Source organism: Carcharodon carcharias, chromosome 31 (genome assembly GCF_017639515.1).
Source record: "Carcharodon carcharias isolate sCarCar2 chromosome 31, sCarCar2.pri, whole genome shotgun sequence".
NCBI classification, from domain to species: Eukaryota; Metazoa; Chordata; class Chondrichthyes; order Lamniformes; family Lamnidae; genus Carcharodon; species Carcharodon carcharias.
The window spans coordinates 9,462,052-9,469,882 of NC_054497.1; positions in this window are offsets into that span (position 1 = coordinate 9,462,052).

Here is a 7,831-nt window from a genome sequence, read left to right on the forward strand (position 1 = left end):
AGGGCTTTGGCTGGATTGCATTTGGCAAAGGTTAGCCAAATCATATTGTCTACCAAACTAAGACCCCACTCGAGAATTCCTTGTTTTACCAAATCTGCTTTCACAGTTGGATAACACTTGCAATTTGTCGGCATTCTGGTTAGACTTACTGCAACCACTCTGACATTTTGTTACTGTCTTTGACAACTGAAATGCCCCTCTGCAAACACAACAACTTCTCAAAATCCTCATGGCTACTCATAACTCGCACTGCTTGTAGATCTTTGCTTCTGCAGCCAGGTGGGACAATGCCACAGTTTTGTGTCTGACATGCTGAGCCGTTTCAGTGTGTGAGGAGTCTGTAATGATGCCACTTTATCACTCCGGACATTTGTTTTACATTGTTTCATACAGCCTACAGATCTGTGGCTAGTACCCTGGCCTCCTGAGTCAGAAGGCTGTGGGTTCTGGGCCCACTTTGGAGAGTTGAGTACAAAAATCTAAGCTGACACTCCAATGGAGTGTTGCCCTGTCAGGGGTGCCATCTTTATGGAGAAGATATAAAATCAAGGCCTGTTATGCCCCCTTAGATGAGTACAAAACATCGGATGGCACTATTTTAGAACAGCAAATGAGTTCTCCCTGGTGCCCTCAATCAGCATCATTGAAATAAATTACCCAGTTATTATCACACTGCTGTTGTGGGATCTTGCTGTGCACAAACTGACTGCCATTTTTCCTACAGCACAATGCTTCAAAACTATTTAATTGGCTGTGATGGTGTTTTGGAACATTGTGAGAGGTGCTATATAAATGCAAGTAGTCGCTTTCTATGTGCTCAAATGTCTGGAGTGTGGCTTGAACACACAATCGTCTGAATCGAAGCCAAAGCTGGCACTTGCCATATGAATGAATACAACATTACAAGCTGGCAGTGGTCTGGCAACTGCCAGAGACCATTAACACTGGATGTTTCTCCAATAAATACAATGTGTCTCCAGGCTCTGCATTCTCTCCAAATCTGTTATTCTGAATGATAAGAGTTCAATATACACAAGCCAAGTCCAGCTGTAGAGTCATGCTTCAATATGTCCTCGGTGTCAAAAGCAATAACTTACATTTGGATAGTTTGTCCAAAACAAGCAAACATCCCAAAGCCAACTTGGCTTCTTCCCCTTTTTGCTGGTTAGGGGTGGTACTGGACTGGTGATCCAGAGACATGAGTTTAAATCTCACCAATGCATCTGGGGAATTTAAATCCAATTAGTTTAAATAAAATCTGGAATAAAAAGTTCACCTCAGTAATGGTGACTGTGAAACTATCATCGATTGTGGTAAAAACCTCATCTGGTTCACTGATGTTCTTTAGGGAAGGAAATCTGCCATCTTTACCTGGTCTGACCTACATTGACTCCAGACCCACAGCGGTGTGGCTGACTCCTAACTGCCCTCTGAAATGGCCGAGCTTGTCACTCAGTTGTATTCGAGAAGCGGGCTCAGCATCTTCTCAAAGGCAATTAGAGATGGGCAATAAACATTGGCCAGTGATGCCCACATCCCAGAATGAATAAAAAAGACAAATGGTTATGGGTTCAAGGATCCTATTCCACCTCTTGAACCTGTGATCCAGCCCAACCCTGTGGGAGCACTGGACTGTTGGGAGTGCATTCTTTGGACATAATATTCGACGGGTAGCCCATGTCCCATCCTTCACTTCAAAAAGACATTGAGACCTCCAAGTGAAGTAAAGTAGGGAGTTCTCAGAATCGCGGCCAGTGATCCACTGGAGGAGATATTTTAAAGAATTGATCCAAATCTTAGTTGGTTTTGTAAGAGTTCACATCATTTGTTCCTCATGGTTTGAGAGGAAGAACTTATATTGCACCAGGGCACATCTTTCAGAAATCTCCAGAAGTGCTTTAGAGGGTTACGGAATGTGGGAGACCAGTCAGGGGTGAATATACAAGAGTTATATTTATGTTTGTGAGGGATAGAGTGTCATCGTTCAGTTTGTATTCGAACCTGTGTGCGACATTTAGTGCTGTTTCTTTATAGCTTGCCTTAAAACAATGCAATCCAGTTTATATTGCTCTTAATCAAGAGTCTTAAAAACTATTATTGTTGTTTAATGTACAGAGTTGTTTATTTGTCTAAGAAATAGTCGAGGTGTCAGGAGAGAAGTCACAATAAAAACGTTCCTGTGATCAGAAATTACATTGTGCCTCCGATTGCCTGTCTGGGTGGATGTAAAAGATCCCATGACATTATTGGAAAAGTAGGGAGATTTACTGGTGTCTTAGTCAACATTCATCCTCTGCTAACACCACGAAAACAGTCACTAGTCGTATTTATTGTTCGTAGGACCTTAGTGCAATATGTGGCTACCACCTTTACCTACACAAAGGATAAATTTAAAAGAACTTGCATTGATATAGTGCCTTTCACATCCTCAGAGCTTCCAAAGTGCTTCTACCACCATCAACATCCTTTATGGAAAATCTTCTCCGTATTCCAAGCGTGCTGACGTTGACCGAAAAGTCTGGCCCAAAATTGGGGTGACAACTTGTGGACAGGTGGTTGGGAGCGCACAGAAGATGTTTTAATAATTATATTGATTAATGGGTCTGAAGGTGGTCACATGATCAGATGTTGCATGATCAAACTTCCTCATTCTAAATCGTTCATTCTCTGATGTGAGTGTTGATGGAAAGACTGCTCTTTATTGCCCATCCCGAGCTGACACAACTAAATGTTTCACCGAGCCACACTACAGGGTGATTACGAGTCAACACGTTGGTGTGGAACTCGAGTCTCTGGCCCTGTCGCAGCTCATCTGCCACTGAAATCCTCATCCATGACTTTGTTCTCTCTAGGCTTGACTATTCCAAAGTTTCCCTGGCCAGACTCCCACATTTCATCCTCCAAATTTAAGGTTGTCCAAAACTCTGCTCCTCATGTCTTAACTGAAATGTATCACTGACGTAATGTAGGAAGCGCAGCAGCCAATTTGCGCACAGCAAGGTCCCATAAATAGCGATGTGACAATGACCACATTATCTGTTGAGTGATGTTGAGGGATAAATATTGCCCCAGGATAGTGGGGAGAATTTCTATCAAATAGTGGCGGGGGAGATTTAATGTCCACTTGAGAGGGCCTCACGTTAACAGCTCATTAAAAAAATACAGCACCTGCCACAGCACTGCACTGAGGGATGACCTGATAGAGGGACAAGGGTAGCAGACACATGGGAACACCACCACCTGCAAGTTCCCCTCCAAGCCACACACCGACCTGACTTGGAAATATATCGGCTGTTCCTTCACTGTTGCTGGGTTAAAATCCTGGAACCCCCTCCCTAACAGCATTGTGGGTGTACCTACACCACATGGACTGCAAGTGGTTCAAGAAGACGGCTCACCACCACCTTCTCAAGGGCAATTGGGGATGGGCAATAAATGCTGGCCCAGCCAGCGATGCTCACATCCCATGAATGAATAAAAAAAAGTGTCAGCCTGGCTTTTACGCTTGAGTCTCTGGATTGGGGCTTGAACCCACAGTCTTCTGTCTCAGAAGTGAGAGTGTGACCCACTGTGCCAGAGCAAAACAAGATAGACTACACTTCAAAAACACGTGACCTGCTTTGGGACATCATGAGAATAGGCAAAGTGCTCGATAACTGCAAATTTCTTTCTTTCTTTGCACCCGGCGAGTCTCAAACTCCCATTACGAACAGCAATTAACCTGTTTATGACCTCAAAATCTATTTAAATCACTTCCCCACAGGGAGCTCCTCAGCAGTACCCTTAAAGGGCCAGGCCAGGTCAACAACCAGCCATCTCAGCATGGGCTCCAGGTCCAATGCCACCTCGAGCACAACATCCCCAGAGATCTGCTCGCGATATGAAAAAGCTTTGTGCAGATCTGCAAACGGAGCAGAAATCTCAATGATTGAATGCTGATGCCAGTTACCCCACTGCATGCATTTCAAGCAGGGGCTGGTGTGAACCAATGCAGCTACATAAAGGTGTTTTGTTTGCTGTTAAAAGGTGAAAGAGGCAGAACACATTTCAAAAGTGTTTAACCTATGCTTAAAAAAGACACATCTCCATAACCCTTAATCAGGTCAGGAGGAACAAACAAAATTACTTAGCTTTCTATTCAGCACCTCTCACAACTTAAGGAAGGCCTTTATAGCCATAAAGTGCTTCTGAAAGCGCCGTCACTGTTAATGTAGGAAATGTGCCAGGATTGTGAAAGGAACTCACTGCCACATGCTACTGGGAAAGCAATTATTCATCAGAGAAAGTCCCAACCTCGGATTTAGGAGCGAATTGTGTATTTCTTTTAACCTCAGTGGAATTCCTATGGGAGCATACTCCATATTGATGTTTGTAACTGTTTGCCTCTCTCTCAGTGCTACATTACATGATGATGAAAGGTATTGTTCCTTTGTACATAATTCATACCATTCGCCAACTATTCCCCACATTCAGCAGCTTTGAATCTTTATATCCTTAACAGCTATTTTCATGTAAATTTTGTCTTTGATCCCCGGCTTTAGCTATATCATCTCCAGCTTATTCATGAGGGTCAGTTAACATTTCTGTGCGAAGCCTTGCCTTTTCATTTCTAAACAACCACCTTTCACTGAACATGGCCATCGTCTTTGAATATCACTACCACTGTCCCTCACCCTTCGAATACCCGCTGTAGCTCAGTCGGCAAATCCAGGATCTTGTAACAGAAACAGAATTACCTGGGAAAACTCAGCAGGTCTGGCAGCATCGGTGGAGAAGCCTGTTCCAGGGCTCGAGTAGAAAAATCAAGGCTGACGCTCCAATGCAATGCTGAGGGAGTGCTGCGCTGCCGGATGAGATGTTAAACCGAGGTCCCATCTGCCTGCCCAAGCTAACGTGAAAGATCCCACGGCACTATTTTAAAGAAGAGCAGGGGAGTTCTCCCCAGTGTCCTGGCCAATATTTATCCCTCAAACACCTTCACAGACTATCTGGTCAATATCATATCACTGTTTGTGGGAGCTTGCTGTGCGCAATTTAGCTGCCACATTTCTGCAATTAGAACAGTTGGCATACTTCCGAAGTACTTAATTGACTGGAAAGTGCTTTGGGACATCCGGTGGTTGTTAATATAAATGCTTGCCTTTTTTTCCTTTCCTTATCTATGGGTGGTCTTTGAGCTCGGATAGGTGAGTATTGTCGTTATATGCGTAAGTTGGCCATCCAGGTATGTCAACGTTCAGGTGGACCCGACTGTCTCAATTAACGTTAAGGCCATCGCAATGCCAGCTTGGGCTGTTCTTGCTGAAGTATGTCCAATGTTGGCTCACAGAACACATGGACAAGAGCAAAACCCATGTGGAATGTCTCTTCCTCACCATATACATAGCCGCATATTCTCAAATAATCCCAGGAATTTTTTTCTCTCTCTTTTTTTAATTTATTCATTCATAGGGTGTGGGCGTCGCTGGCAAGGCCAGCATTTGTTGCCCATCCCTAACTGCCCTTGGTGCCTTCTTGGATGGCTGGAGTCCGTGTGGTGAAGGTGCTCCCAGAGTGCTGTTAGGGAGGGAATTCCAGGGTTCTGACACACTGATGGTGAACCCGTATAGTTCCAAGTTGGGATGATGTATGACTTGGAGTCGAGCCTGTGGTGACGTTCCCATGCTCCTGCTGCCCTTGTGCCTCTAGGTGGTAGAGGTCGCAGGCTTGGGAAGGTTCTGTCGAAGCAGGCTTGGGCAAGTTGGCAGGCAGTCTGAATGTGGGGCAGGTTTGATAGACCAGCAGGTCTTTTCCTACTCTCTATTTTCATAAGTTATTCAGCCCCTCTGTTTCTTGCAAGAGGATACGCTGATTAGGCCACAACTGGAGTATTGCGTGCAGTTCTGGTCACCACATTATAGGAAGGATGTGATTACACTGGAGAGGGTGCAGAGGAGATTTACCAGGATGCTGCCTGGACTGGAGGGTCTGAGCTATGAGGAAAGGTTGGATAGTCTGGGGTTGGTTTCCTCAGATCAACAAAGATTGAGAGGGAACCTGATAGAGATGTATAAGATTATGAGGGGAATGGATAGATGGGATAGGAGGACAGTTTTTCCATTAGTAGAAGGGTCAATAACCAGGTGGCGTAGATTAAATTAGAAGGCTAAGAGGGGAATTGAGGAGCTACTTTTTCACCCAGAGGGTGGTGGGAGTCTGGAACTCGCTGTGTGAAAGGGTGGTTGAGTCAGAAACTCTCATAACATTTAAAAGGCATTTAGATATTCACTTGCATTGCCACAGCCTCCAGGGCTATGGGCCAAGCACTGGAAAATGGGATTAGTGTAGTCAGGTCTTTGTTGACCAGCATGGACATGATGGGCTGAATAGCCTCCTTCTGTGTGCTGTACATGTCAATAAGTCTGTGAGATTTGAGTACAGGAATAAAGAGGTCTTGCTGCAGTTGTATAGAGTCTTGGTGACACCACACCTGGGGTATAGTGTACGGTTTTGGTCTCCTTTCCCAAGAAAGGATTAACTTGCCATGGAGAGAGTGCAATGAAGGTTCATCAAGACTGATTTATGGGCTGGCAGGATTGTCCTTTGAGGAGAGATTGAGGACACTGAGCCAGTATTCTCTAGAGTTTAGAAGAATGAGAGGTGATCTTATTGAAGCATACAGAATTCTTACGGAGTTCAACAGGGTAGATGCAGGAAGGACGTTTCCCCTGGCTGGGCAGGGTGGGGGTGTCTAGAATCAGGGGGCACAGTCTCAGAATAAGGACACCCATTTAGCATTGCAATGAGGAGGAGTTTCTTCACTCAAGAGGATGGTCAATCCTTGGAATTCTCTGCCCGCGGGCTGTAGAGACTCAGTCATTGAGTATGTTCAAGGCAGAGATGGACAGATTTTTAGATATTAAAGGCATCAAGGGATATGGGGTTAGTGAGAGAAAATGGCATTGGGGTAGAAGATCAGCTATGCTCTAGTTGAATTGCAGAGCAGGCTCGAGGGGCCAAATGGCCTACTCCTGCTCCTAAGATAGGATCCTATCTTACTTCAACAGCACCTCCCTCCCCTGCAGCCTCCACCACTGAGCAGGGACAAGAGTCATGAGAGGGACATCATCTCCAAGTTCCCCCTTCAAGCCACACACCATCCTAACTAGGACATGTATGTAGTGCTGTCCTCCATTGTGGCCAGGTCAACATGCTGAAATTTTCTACTTAGGATCATTGTTGGATGACCATCACCACATGAGCTGCAAGGGGCTCAAGAAAGAAGCCCACCACCAACCAGCTCCACAGGGGCAACTAGAGACGCCAAACTGGCCACATCTCGAGAACAATTTAATAAAAAAATCATTCGAGGAATTAGTCTGCCCTCTGAAGTACTCGATTAACCTAGACTGTTACACATTAACCAGAACCATTAATAAAACTCTTGATCAAAGGAGATAATCATCTACATTTATCTGCTGGATATTTAGAGCAGGGTTACCAGGAATACGTTGGAACATTAAGTTCCTGGCTTGACACTCCCAAGACAGCATTACTCTAATGCAGGGCCTTTTCGCGGCATTGCTAATGATCTGATGGGTTCTCAATGGCTTAATGTGGCTTCATATCTTTAATTGTACAGTAATTAGGGTAATTACAGTGATGCTCCCCAGAACGTGGAGTTCTTCACTTTATAGAGCTGTTCAGCAGGCAAGGCTGAGAGGTGCCCGCCAGGCCCATGCAAAGCCAGTTCTCACAGGGAGAGTCGACAGCGAGCACAAATCTCAGCTATAAGCTAGCCTGAGAGCTTCGGGTTCAGCAGGCCTCTTAAACCGAGGGCTGGATTTTATGA